Raw genomic sequence first — 10895 nt, 5'->3', positions numbered from 1 at the left:
GCGATGTGTTGAGTTGATGGAGAAGAGAAATAAAGTAGTGGAGTGAGAGCTAATAGCTCCGTGTTGTCTGTTTACCTCCACATTGGTGACCCCAGACTCGAACATGCCACAGGTCGAGGATGATGCCGGCTCCGCTCTGGATGCATCTGCGGCCGTCGGTCCTCCGCCTCCTGCTGCAGCTGCGTTTGCTGTGGCACTGAAGCTGCCGGCTCAGTTCGGAGGAGGGTGGGTCCAAGGGAAATACGTTGCCCTTAAGGGGCAAGGGGCTGCTTCTGCAGCGCTATGCCCGCTGCTTCTGCAGCGCTATGCCCTCTCTGACGTGGAGCGAGCCGAAAAGCTTCTCTCCCTCACAGGCCTGGGTGGTGGCACGGCTCTGGAGCTCATGTTGTCCTTACTCGGACCGTATGATGGAGGATTCCTCTTCGCCCACCTCTTCCTCCGACAGCTGGCTGCCGTGAGAGCCGGCCTCGTCAACTCTCTGGCTGCAAGGGATTACCTCGCCCTGGCTGAGGAAGCGGATCAGATTCTTCTCGCTACCCACACTTTTGACATGCATGCCCTGGCTACGAACCCGCCGGCGACATCTCCACCTGCCTACCCCGGAGCGTCGGATCCTTCACCGACGGCAGGGATCGCTACGCGGCGGCACCGCGAGAAGAGCCTCTGCTTCTACCATCAGCGTTTTGGTGCCAGGGCGCATCGTTGTCTGCCACGTTTCTCTTTTTCGGCCCAGGGAAACGGACCCGCCAGGCTGCCGTAGCGGCCGCGGACGTTAGGAGGTGTTTTCTGGTGGACTCCGGCTCACAGAAGAGCCTCCCTTCTCCGGCCGCCACCAACAGGCTGGCAGCTAGCCACAGCTTGTTGCAGCTAATGGTTCTCCCATCACATTGTTTGGAGAAAGGTTGGTGACTGTTTGTTTCCATGGCCGGGATTTCCAGTGGAACTTTGTTGTTGCTGCAAGCTCAGTGCCTATCTTAGGCGCTGATTTTCTGTGTGCCCATGGACTGCTAGTTGATGTTGCTCACAGACGTTTAATTGATGCTCTCCCGTTTTCTTCACTACCCTGTTTTACTCGGGCTGCCGAGCCCCTGATTTGGGCTAATGTAGTGACCTCCGGGGATGCTTTTCAGCGTTTGCTTATGGAGTTTCCATCACTGTCTGTCCCCAATTTCTTTAACACGGTAACGAAGCATGGGGTTGAGCATTCTATTCCCACAGTCAGGCCCCCGGCGCGCTGCCTCAACCCCGCGAAGCTGTCCGTCGCTCGGGAAGAGTTTGCAGCCATGGAGCAGCTTGGCATTGTACAGCGCTCAATCAGTGCCTGTCCGCTTCACATGGTGCCCAGATCGGACGGTCGGTGGCAGCCATGCGGAGATTTTTGCCGTTTAAATAACAACACAGAGAACGATCGTTACCCCATCCCTCACATTCAGGATTTTTCTGCCCATCTCGCCGGGACCTCGATTTTTTCTAAAATTGACTTGGTGCGGGGTTATCACCAGGTTCCCGTGCACACCGAAGATGTTCCTAAAACCACTGTCTTTACCCCATTTGGCTTGTTCGAGTTTTTGCGCATGCCGTTGGGCCTGAAAGGTGCTGCCAGACCTTTCAGCAGCTGACGGACTCCGTCTTGCGCGGGCTGCCTTTCGTTTTCATGTACCTGGACCTCGATATATTGGTGGCCAGCTGCTCGGTGAGCTAGCACGAGTCCCATCTCCGCCAGGTTTTTCAGCGTTTGGCAGAGCACGGCCTGATCATCAACCCCTCCAAGTGCTAGTTCAGATTGCCTGTCCTGGATTTCCTCAGGCACCGCATTTCCGCTGATAGTGTGGTCCCATTCTCAGACAGGGTCCAAGCCGTTTCGGCCTTTACGCATCCCACGTCAGTTAAAGCGTTGCAGGAGTTCTTGGGGATGATCAATTTTTACAACCCCTTTCTCCCCAGAGCTGCCCACCTGCTGCAGCCGCTCTACGCTGCCTTGAAATGTAAAAAAGCCAAAGATCCTGTTGACTGGCTCCCAGAATGCATCCAGGCATTTTCCACTGCCAAGTCTGTGCTGGCTAATGCCACCCTGCTGACCCACCCATTCCATTTGGAGGAGATTGCGTTGACCACCGATGCATCCGACGTAGCAGTCAGTCCCATGGAGCACACACCAGCAGCGCCGGTTAGCAGCCATTTTGGAGTTTACGACAGACATTCAGCATGTGGCTGGTAAGTTCAATCAAGTCGCTGACTGTCTGTCCCGTGCTTTGGTTTCCCCCATGTATATTGGTGTAGACTACGCTGCCATGACCATTGAGCAACGTGCTGACCCGGATGTCCTTGCCCTTCAGTCAGAAAAAACAGGCCTCGTGCTGGAGGACACGCCTGTGTGGGCCGGTGGTCCGCGCCTGCTTTGCAACGTCCCCATTTCATGGCGTCGTCATGTTTTCGACTCGGTACATGCCCTCTCTCATCCGGGCGTCTGGGTCTCGGTCAAGCTGGTCAGTGGCAGGTTCATTTGGATGGGCCTTCGTGAACCGGTGAAAGACTGGACAGCGGCTTGTATCCAATGCCAATGCTCGAAGATCCACAGGCACACACAGGCACCGCTCGAACCTTTCCGCGTCCCCAGTAGGCGTTTCGATCACATACATGTGGGTCTGGTTGGTCCCTTGCTGCAGTCACAGGGTTGCACGCACACTTTAACTGTGGTGGACCGCACGACCAGGTGGCCAGAGGCAGTGCCTTTGGTGTCCACGACAGCGGAGGCAGTGGCCAGGGGATTTTTTCACGTGGGTTTCGCGTTTCGGTCCCCCTGCTGACATTACCTCGGACAGGGGCCCCCAGTTCGTTTCTGAGATTTGGTCTACCATGGCTGGCAGCCTGGGGGTCAAGGTCCACCGCACCACAGCATACCACCCGCAAGCTAATGGGATGTGCGAACTGTTTCACCGGTCACTCAAGGCCGTGCTCCAGGCTTCCTTAACAGGTGGTAACTGGGTTGACCGTCTTCCGTGGGTTTTGCTGGGATTGCGCAGCGCGGTTAAGGAAGACCTCGGGGCTTCCCCGGCTCAACTGGTCAGCCATATTTTGCATATGACTATGAAAGGCGGGAGAGGAAGTAGTTCCTTCCAATTTAGACGATCAGAATGATCTAGTTTCTTTCCACTATGTTCCTGTTAATGAAAAACTACAAATTTACCCCAAAGTACTAAAATATTGATATTTTAATAAGAGAATCGATTCTTGAACATAAATATCGGAAAAATTGATATTGCAATATCGATGCGCACAACACTAGCTCTATCACGTGACGCATACTGCTCTGAGTGCTAAGGTCATGAGCTGAGTTACGCCATATCGCAAGCTTTGTAAAATGCTTTCATGAAATTTAATGGATCGGATTAAATTTTTTACTTCTCTCCAATATCCGATCCAGTAATTTAGGTCAGTATCGGACTGATACCGATACGTAATATCGGATTGGTGCATCTCTAGTTACTACTTTATTATAATAATGACCTTTGAAGAGTAACTAGCATTACAAAGAGTAATGCAGTAAAATGTACTCTGTTAAAGTCAAATATATTATACTGAAGTAACAGATCTGGGATAAATACTTACTGTAATTATTTTCAAAAGTTGTTGTAGATGTAGAATGGGACCCACTGTGTGGGCCCTTTGGATGAATCTGCATAACAAATGCTTTATCTTCAGCAGAAACGACCTTGTTACATTTCACCATTGATCTGCACATCGACTCATCCACTCTGATAACTCTGAAACCCATTTATCAAAGGCAAGGTTTTAGCCTACTCCGGCTGCATTTACTGGCAGAAAATCAATCTATTTTAATCAGTTAATACACTGACGGGTCATGGCAGGAATATGTGAACATGTACAGTACGAGCCAGAGCTCTGATTAGAAAAGATGGAAGTGTGCAGTAGTGGGGGAACAGGGGAAAAATTAGAGTGGAGACAGGTTAGGGGAGAAATGTATGCTATTCAGGATGATCCAACACTTCTTTTCTGTCATACATCCTTTTTATTCTCCGTTTTTGAAACGTAAATTCAGTGAGGACTGTTTCTCTTTTCTTTTTGCCTCTTCAAAAAGTCACTGCAGCACTGTGAACTTGGAGCAGCAGAGTATGAACCTGCACATGTAATATAAAAAGCAGAATTTACAAACTATAGCTCCCTAGTATATATCACTGAATATGTCTGAGCCCAGCTCACATATTCAAATGTTGCCATAGGAGCTGACTAGCTGCAAACACTGAATTTCCCACAAGGCTTGTACACTTATGTAATGCAATGAAACAATTCCTCAGTGGAGAAACTGGGTGTTTGTAGGTGGGATTATGCCAGTGTGTGGTGTATTTAAGATAAACAGGAGAAGCAGGGAGACTGGGGAGACGGGGTTGTTGTCCGTCTCGTGGATGTGTGAGGTTTTGGCTGGATTAAGTAGTCACTTAATTACATGGTCTGTTTGTTGTATTTGTTTATCATGTCCTCATTAGCCTTTTGTTGGGCGGAATAAATAGCAAGTGGCAGAATTGTGCTTGGCATCTTAGAACAAAACCAGTGTAACAATGTGTCATTTGCAATCACAGCTTACAGCACTCAGAGAGACAAAGTCAATACCTCCTAATAGACACAGGAAATTTGTAAGCTGTCCTGTTGTCTTGGCCAGAATGCTCATTCAGTCCAACTGTGGCAGTGCCATTTTTTTTTTACTGAGGCTCATCAACTAAAGTATGATTAACAGTTTAATGGTTAAACAAAAAGACATCAACCCATGCAGATAGGTTGGTTCTTTGTACCACGCCTTCAAGATAAACATCTCTGCTCTAATAAAATAGAATGGGAGCTGTTTGTGCTTAAAACTGGAAAACAGGATATTCACACTATCTTTAGCAGCTTGTACCTTTTAATTCAGCGGTCACCAAGAATTTTTGCACCACGGACCGGTTTAATATCAGACAATATTTTCACAGACCGGCCTTTAAGGTGTCGTGGATAAATACAACAAAATAAAATGAAACGACCAAGATAAAAACTGTGGTATTTTGTAAATATAATAATAAACACAAATTCACTCTGTAATTGTGTAACTTTATTAGCAGTGTCCTCCTGAAATGTGCCAACAACAATGACAGTAAGATCCTCCTCTCCGCCCCTAAATGCTCTCTGGTTGCTATGGGCTGTTTTGTTTAGTTCATTGATTATTTAGTATTTTCCCCTTGTGTCTTCACCGTCTGTGTGTCTGTGTTTATATATGTTGTATGAGCCCTTGACTCTTGTTTACATCTTTGTTCCATTCTGTTTCCTCACCCTGTCATGTCTCCTCTCACCCTCATGTCCCTCTTTCCCTCTCGTCTGCCGTTCCTGTGCCATGTTCCACAGTTTCCTGTTTTATTGTGAAAGTCTTGTGTTTTCATGTTCGGTGTGCTTCCCCAGTGGCGTCATGTTAATTTGTGTCAGCTGTGTTTCCCGTGTGTTCTCAATTCCCTCGTTATCCTCCTGTGCATTTATGTCAGCATTTCCCTTGGTCCTGTGTTGCGATCTCCCTCATACGAGGGAGTGTTTCATTCATGTGTTTCATTCATCGTTTAGTTCCAGTTTAGTTCTTTTATTTTTACAAAAAAAGTCTTCTGGGAAAAGTTAATAAAAAGGTCACATTCATTTGATTTAAAGAACTCCGTTATGCTTATGAGTCCTATAAGCCATACTTACCAATCCTAATTTTATTCCAACCTCCATTTTTGTTTTTTCTTTCTTTTTACTTTGGGGAACCTGCTATGGCACATTCAAAAGAGAAGAAGAATATTCATTTATTCAGTCCTGGAGGGAAAGTCAGTCTCATGGTTACAAAGGTTGATGTAAACAGCTTAACCTCAATAAAAGTATAACCAGCAGGCTGTATGTTCCTCTGACATACTGAACACAGAAGTGGTGGTCCACTGTTAACCTAAAGCCAACCAAAATTTCACCATTTATCTTTGTGAACTGTGACTAATGAATAACAGAGGTGGAAATTTACTGAAGCCAAGCATGGCAGAGATGTGATCATCCACCCTGAACACATCACACTTCTCTCCAGTAGTGCAATAATGGATGGTAGATGGCTGCCATTACGACCTTCCCTCTGCACGGCAGAGCACCATGAGCCACATGAAATCAAATTACTGCTCCAGAGGTGATTCACTCTCCTCACACAACAAAGCCCCATTTTTTTTCTTTCTCTCTCCTTCTCTCTTTGTCTCTTCTCATATTCTCTCCCTGTTTGCTTCTCGTGTTAGCTTTGCAGGTACCCTTAGGTTTAGAAACTTTAGAGTGGCAGACTGGGATGAAGTTTTATTCATTGTAAAATTATGAAAAATTAAAATTTTTGAAACTAATGCTTTAGTTTCGGCTGGCAATGAAACAGTCTGCAATCTCAGCAGATCATCTGACCTAAAATACTAGTTCACCATTATCTTTCTGTACATCCTTTTGAGAAGCATGTGCTACATAAGCTGCTTAAACATACTGCTCCCCTGCAAGCTGCTTTGAAACCTTTGACTTTCCATGTGTGCACGAGGAAGTGTGAAGAGGTCCTGAAACTTGACACAAAGACAAAGACAGGAAGCAAAACCAGCTAAAGGTAAAAGACTGAAGCTCGAATATCAGGAATACTACTACTACTGATAATAAATAAATAAATAAATACATACATAAACCAGAACCGCATACCGAAATGGCACAGAGAGGAATGTAATAAACAGGTAGGAATATGTCTAAGTAACCATTTGAGAAATAAAATAGTCAGCTAATAATACATGATAATAATAAATAATGATAAAGATCGTATAGGACTGCAGAGGTGGGGCAGAGGCAGAATCACACCAGAGAGAATGAGATGAAGACATGAAGTAAAACCAGAAAAAACACACAAGCAAAGAGAATAAGTTATTTAATTAAAACAGACAAGAAAAGCTCATATGGAAAGCAGAACAAAAGACAAAATCTTGTAGACCAAAACAGTAACCAAACATCAAACCACAAACTTTTTTTGTTTTTTTACATTTTAAGGTTCCTGATTTGTCTAGTCTTAGTTAATTTGTGTCTCTGCTATTTGTTACTGTTGCTTCATACATCTTACCTATCACTATCTGTTAGGAAAGACTAATTGATGAGGCCCTTGCTCTGGTCTTCACTTCTGCTTTTGAACAGTGCCATCTCTTTGACTCTTCATTGGAAGAAGAACAAAAATGTAGAGGGAAAGAGAAAGCGGGGTAGTCCTTTGAGATATCATAAATTCAATATATTCATATAGCTTAGACTCCCTAAAAGTGCCTGGGAGTGCATTCAGTGAGTCCATAAGTCACAACAGAGACGCGATGGTGATGCATGAGGACATTGGCACTCAGTTCATTCTGGAGCAGGTACTTTCTATCAGATAAGTCCAAACTTAATTTCTTCCGCTGGCCTAATGTGTTTTTAATGCAGCCTCGTGAGTTATGTTGCTGTCAGTCTGCTGGCTTCAGAGGAATGCTGGGATGTAAGTGGGCGGCAGACAGGGACCGAAAAAAAAAAAAAGGCGGCAGAGATTAATCGCAGCGGCAGAGGCATCACATTTGATCAAATCCATATTGACTGAGACCACTGAGAGGGTTGCATCTATGGAATTCAAGAAATGGGATACTCGGCTTGTCTTGGCTGCAGGATAAATGAGCTCAGTCTGTTCAAACGTGCATTTGACAAAACAATACGGATTGACCTCAGAAGCAATTCGTGTTATTGATACCGTGTGGAGGCAGGGAAATTTGTCATTGGGAAACGGTTCAATGGAAATGTTATTAATTCTCTGTTTGTTCTTTGTGTGTAGACCTAGTCTTGAATTGACTAAACATTACTCTATACACTATATGCCAAGAAAGGCTTTTTAGTGTAAAAGTAAGCCTCTGCCTTCCTTATTCATAATAATGTAATTATTTCCGCACTATATTTTTCATTTAAATAAAATGTCTTGGTCTGACTTCAGTTGCATCAGAACGCATGGCACAGGTTTCCAATTCTTCGACATTGTGGGTAACAGACGACTAGCTTGTAAGCATAGATTTCTGCGCCACAATTTTTACTTTGCAGGTGTAGATGGGTAATGGAAAAATTTGCAATGCTGATTCAATTATTGATGTCACATATTAATGCTTTTATCGATTCAAATTGGGTTCACATTGGCTCCACTTTGAGAGTGGCTCCACCTTTTACCCTCTTTTTGTGATCAGTGTTAGTGTCATTACAATATACATTACATACACATTCATTACAACAACAATCCAAACCTATAGACTACGCAGTAAGACAAGTCCCTATCCTAATGAGGACACATCCAATTTTTACACATGAAATGGATGCTACAAGCCTGCCATCACTGTTTTGCTTTGTTTTTTTTGTGGGGGGTTGTTACCTATTTAAGTTCAGTGTCTGATTGCTTGGCTGGGGTCAGCATTCACTCACCTATATCATCAATCTCGGTTCTTGGCTAGCTTAGCATTAGCATGCTTTATGTGAACATGCTTGCAAAGAGCGAAAATTGTGTTTTAAGTATAATGCAGCTGTTTCTGTCCTGAAATCAGCTTGCGCTTCACTATTGCACTCTTGTTCTTTGCATGTTCATAGTGTCCACACATAATGCACCACCGATTCTTGATTCCCATCCATAACAACTGATATGCTTCAATTGTGAAACTAATATATTTTCTGTAGAGGTGATGCAGCAGTGACTTTCTAACAACTAAAACAGCATGAATGGTGCAATGTTTCCACTCACTTACCTTTCCTCTTTTGGTTTTTTTTATCAGTGAGTTAAAGCATATCAGAAATGTGGCTTTAAATTTTAAAGACCCCTCTAGATGTGGTTTAAAGGTCTGACATGCCTTTTTCTTTTCTTTTTTTCTTCTTTTTTTTGTTTTTTACACGAAAGTCCAGTAGTACTCAGCGTTCTTAAAATTACACCCTATTATTCCCCCTTCTTTGGAAAATTCAGACACTACTAGATAATTCAACTATGAGACTTATTTTTAGCTGATTTTAGACCATGGCTGACATAAAGACCTTATATCCACTGGTAAAACTTTAAGGTGAAAACAGACAGACTTTAAGACTTTAAAAAGCCTGCACATGCATCCGTTCAACACATTGAAGGTCATATGAAATATTTATTAAATGTTCATCATTAAATATTCACGACTAAAAGAGCATAATTCACGTTTAGATATAAAGTTACTATAATGGAGGAACCGGTGACCAAAAAAATATCAGAGTTCTTAAAGTGGATCTATTATATTTATTTTAAGTCTTATAGTCTTATTGTTTCTTTTTGCCACAGAAAAGGGTACTGCATTAGCAGTAGTGAGTGTGTACGTGTGTGTGTGTATAAGATAAAGCTACAGTGTAGCAGTTACTAAAAAAATTGTTTAAATGAACGGGATAAACTGGAAAGGGAGGATCATGTACATTTTCATTTCCTTCCTTTTCGAGCATAAAATTGGACTTACTTATATACACATGATTAATATATTTGGTATTTTGTTTTGTTGTTTTATATGTCAGTTGTACTTAATTATTTTAAAATGTTCGAAATAAACGTATCTAACTAACAATTTATTTATAATCACAGTTATTATCAGTACTAGTGTATATATAGTTGCTGTTATTATATTTATACAGTTTTATTACTGCTATACATGTAAAATTCAAAAGTTTTGTTGTGCCATGAAATCAGAGTCACACACAAAAGTGCTTAATACAGAACAAAAATAAGACAAAAAAAATAGAGTTTAAAAGAGAGTGAGGAAGTAGCATATGTAAGTGAGGATATCATCCAGTCTATAAAAAACTGTTGGTATTTTATTTGGTGCATCAAACTTAAACTAATGCTTTCTAATTAAACAGTTATGTAATCAATCAGTGTTGGTCCAATGTTGTGTTATTGTGTTATGTGATTACGATTATACCGTTTTTTTAAATATTACTTTTCCCAGCCTATTAATATCATTCAGAGTAAGATGAAGTTGATGTCGCTACAGGATTCACATCAACATAATTTGTAGCATTATATAATAAATCTAGTGGATACAGCTCTGGCACTGTGAATTCAAAGGTTCTTCCTTTACTTGTGAGTCACTGCATGTTTTTTGCTCCAGTTTCGAGTCTTTGGCCGAAGGTTTTGCCACAGGGCTTCCAACATGCATGTCCCTTGCGCCGCACGCCCATCAAAGTCTTCAAAAGGAAACCTTCTTTTAAAACCACCATGCTTCCATTTTTTTCCTCCCTCATTCTTCGCTGTATTTTTGTCCCCCGGCCCTGATAATCCCCCGTATCCTTGGCTAATCAGCAGGAAAGGAACAGGACAGCAGTGAGCTCAGGGTTGAGTTTTAAAAATGCATATTCTCCCACTGAACACACACACACACAGGAGCCCACAGGGAACCAGTCTTCACTCTTGCGGGGGCGGGAGAGAGAACTACAGGGAGATAAAAACCTCCACACAGCGTAATGGCATGCATGACTACCGACTGCATGAACACGCCTTAGATCAGTGATGACGAAGCGGACATTTCCTGAGTTGAGGGGAGATAAACAGAGAGAGGGGTGAGGCCACAGAGGTGTGAGGGTGGCCGTATGTGTGTGTGTGGAAATGAGGTCTGGTTTCGGGTGGGAGGTCCTCTGCCAGTTACTTGTGTTTCCTCAGCCTTCTGCCTGCCAATAAATTGGCCCTGTGGTGTCTACCCAACCGGCCAGGCTGCCAGAGAAAGGTCACAGGTGCTCCGAGAGAACAGCACTACAGCACTGCATTCACTATGAGATGTAAAAACAAAAAAACAAAAAGTCAGTTGGTTTTTTTTGCTCATTTTTACATGTCT

The sequence above is a fragment of the Diplotaxodon limnothrissa genome, linkage group LG17 (genome assembly GCF_057381915.1).
Source record: "Diplotaxodon limnothrissa isolate DT_005_m linkage group LG17, D_limnothrissa_male_GT1.1, whole genome shotgun sequence".
Lineage (NCBI taxonomy): Eukaryota > Metazoa > Chordata > Actinopteri > Cichliformes > Cichlidae > Diplotaxodon > Diplotaxodon limnothrissa.
The sequence above is the reverse complement of the archived record's forward strand: the minus strand, read 5'-3'. Positions refer to the sequence as shown.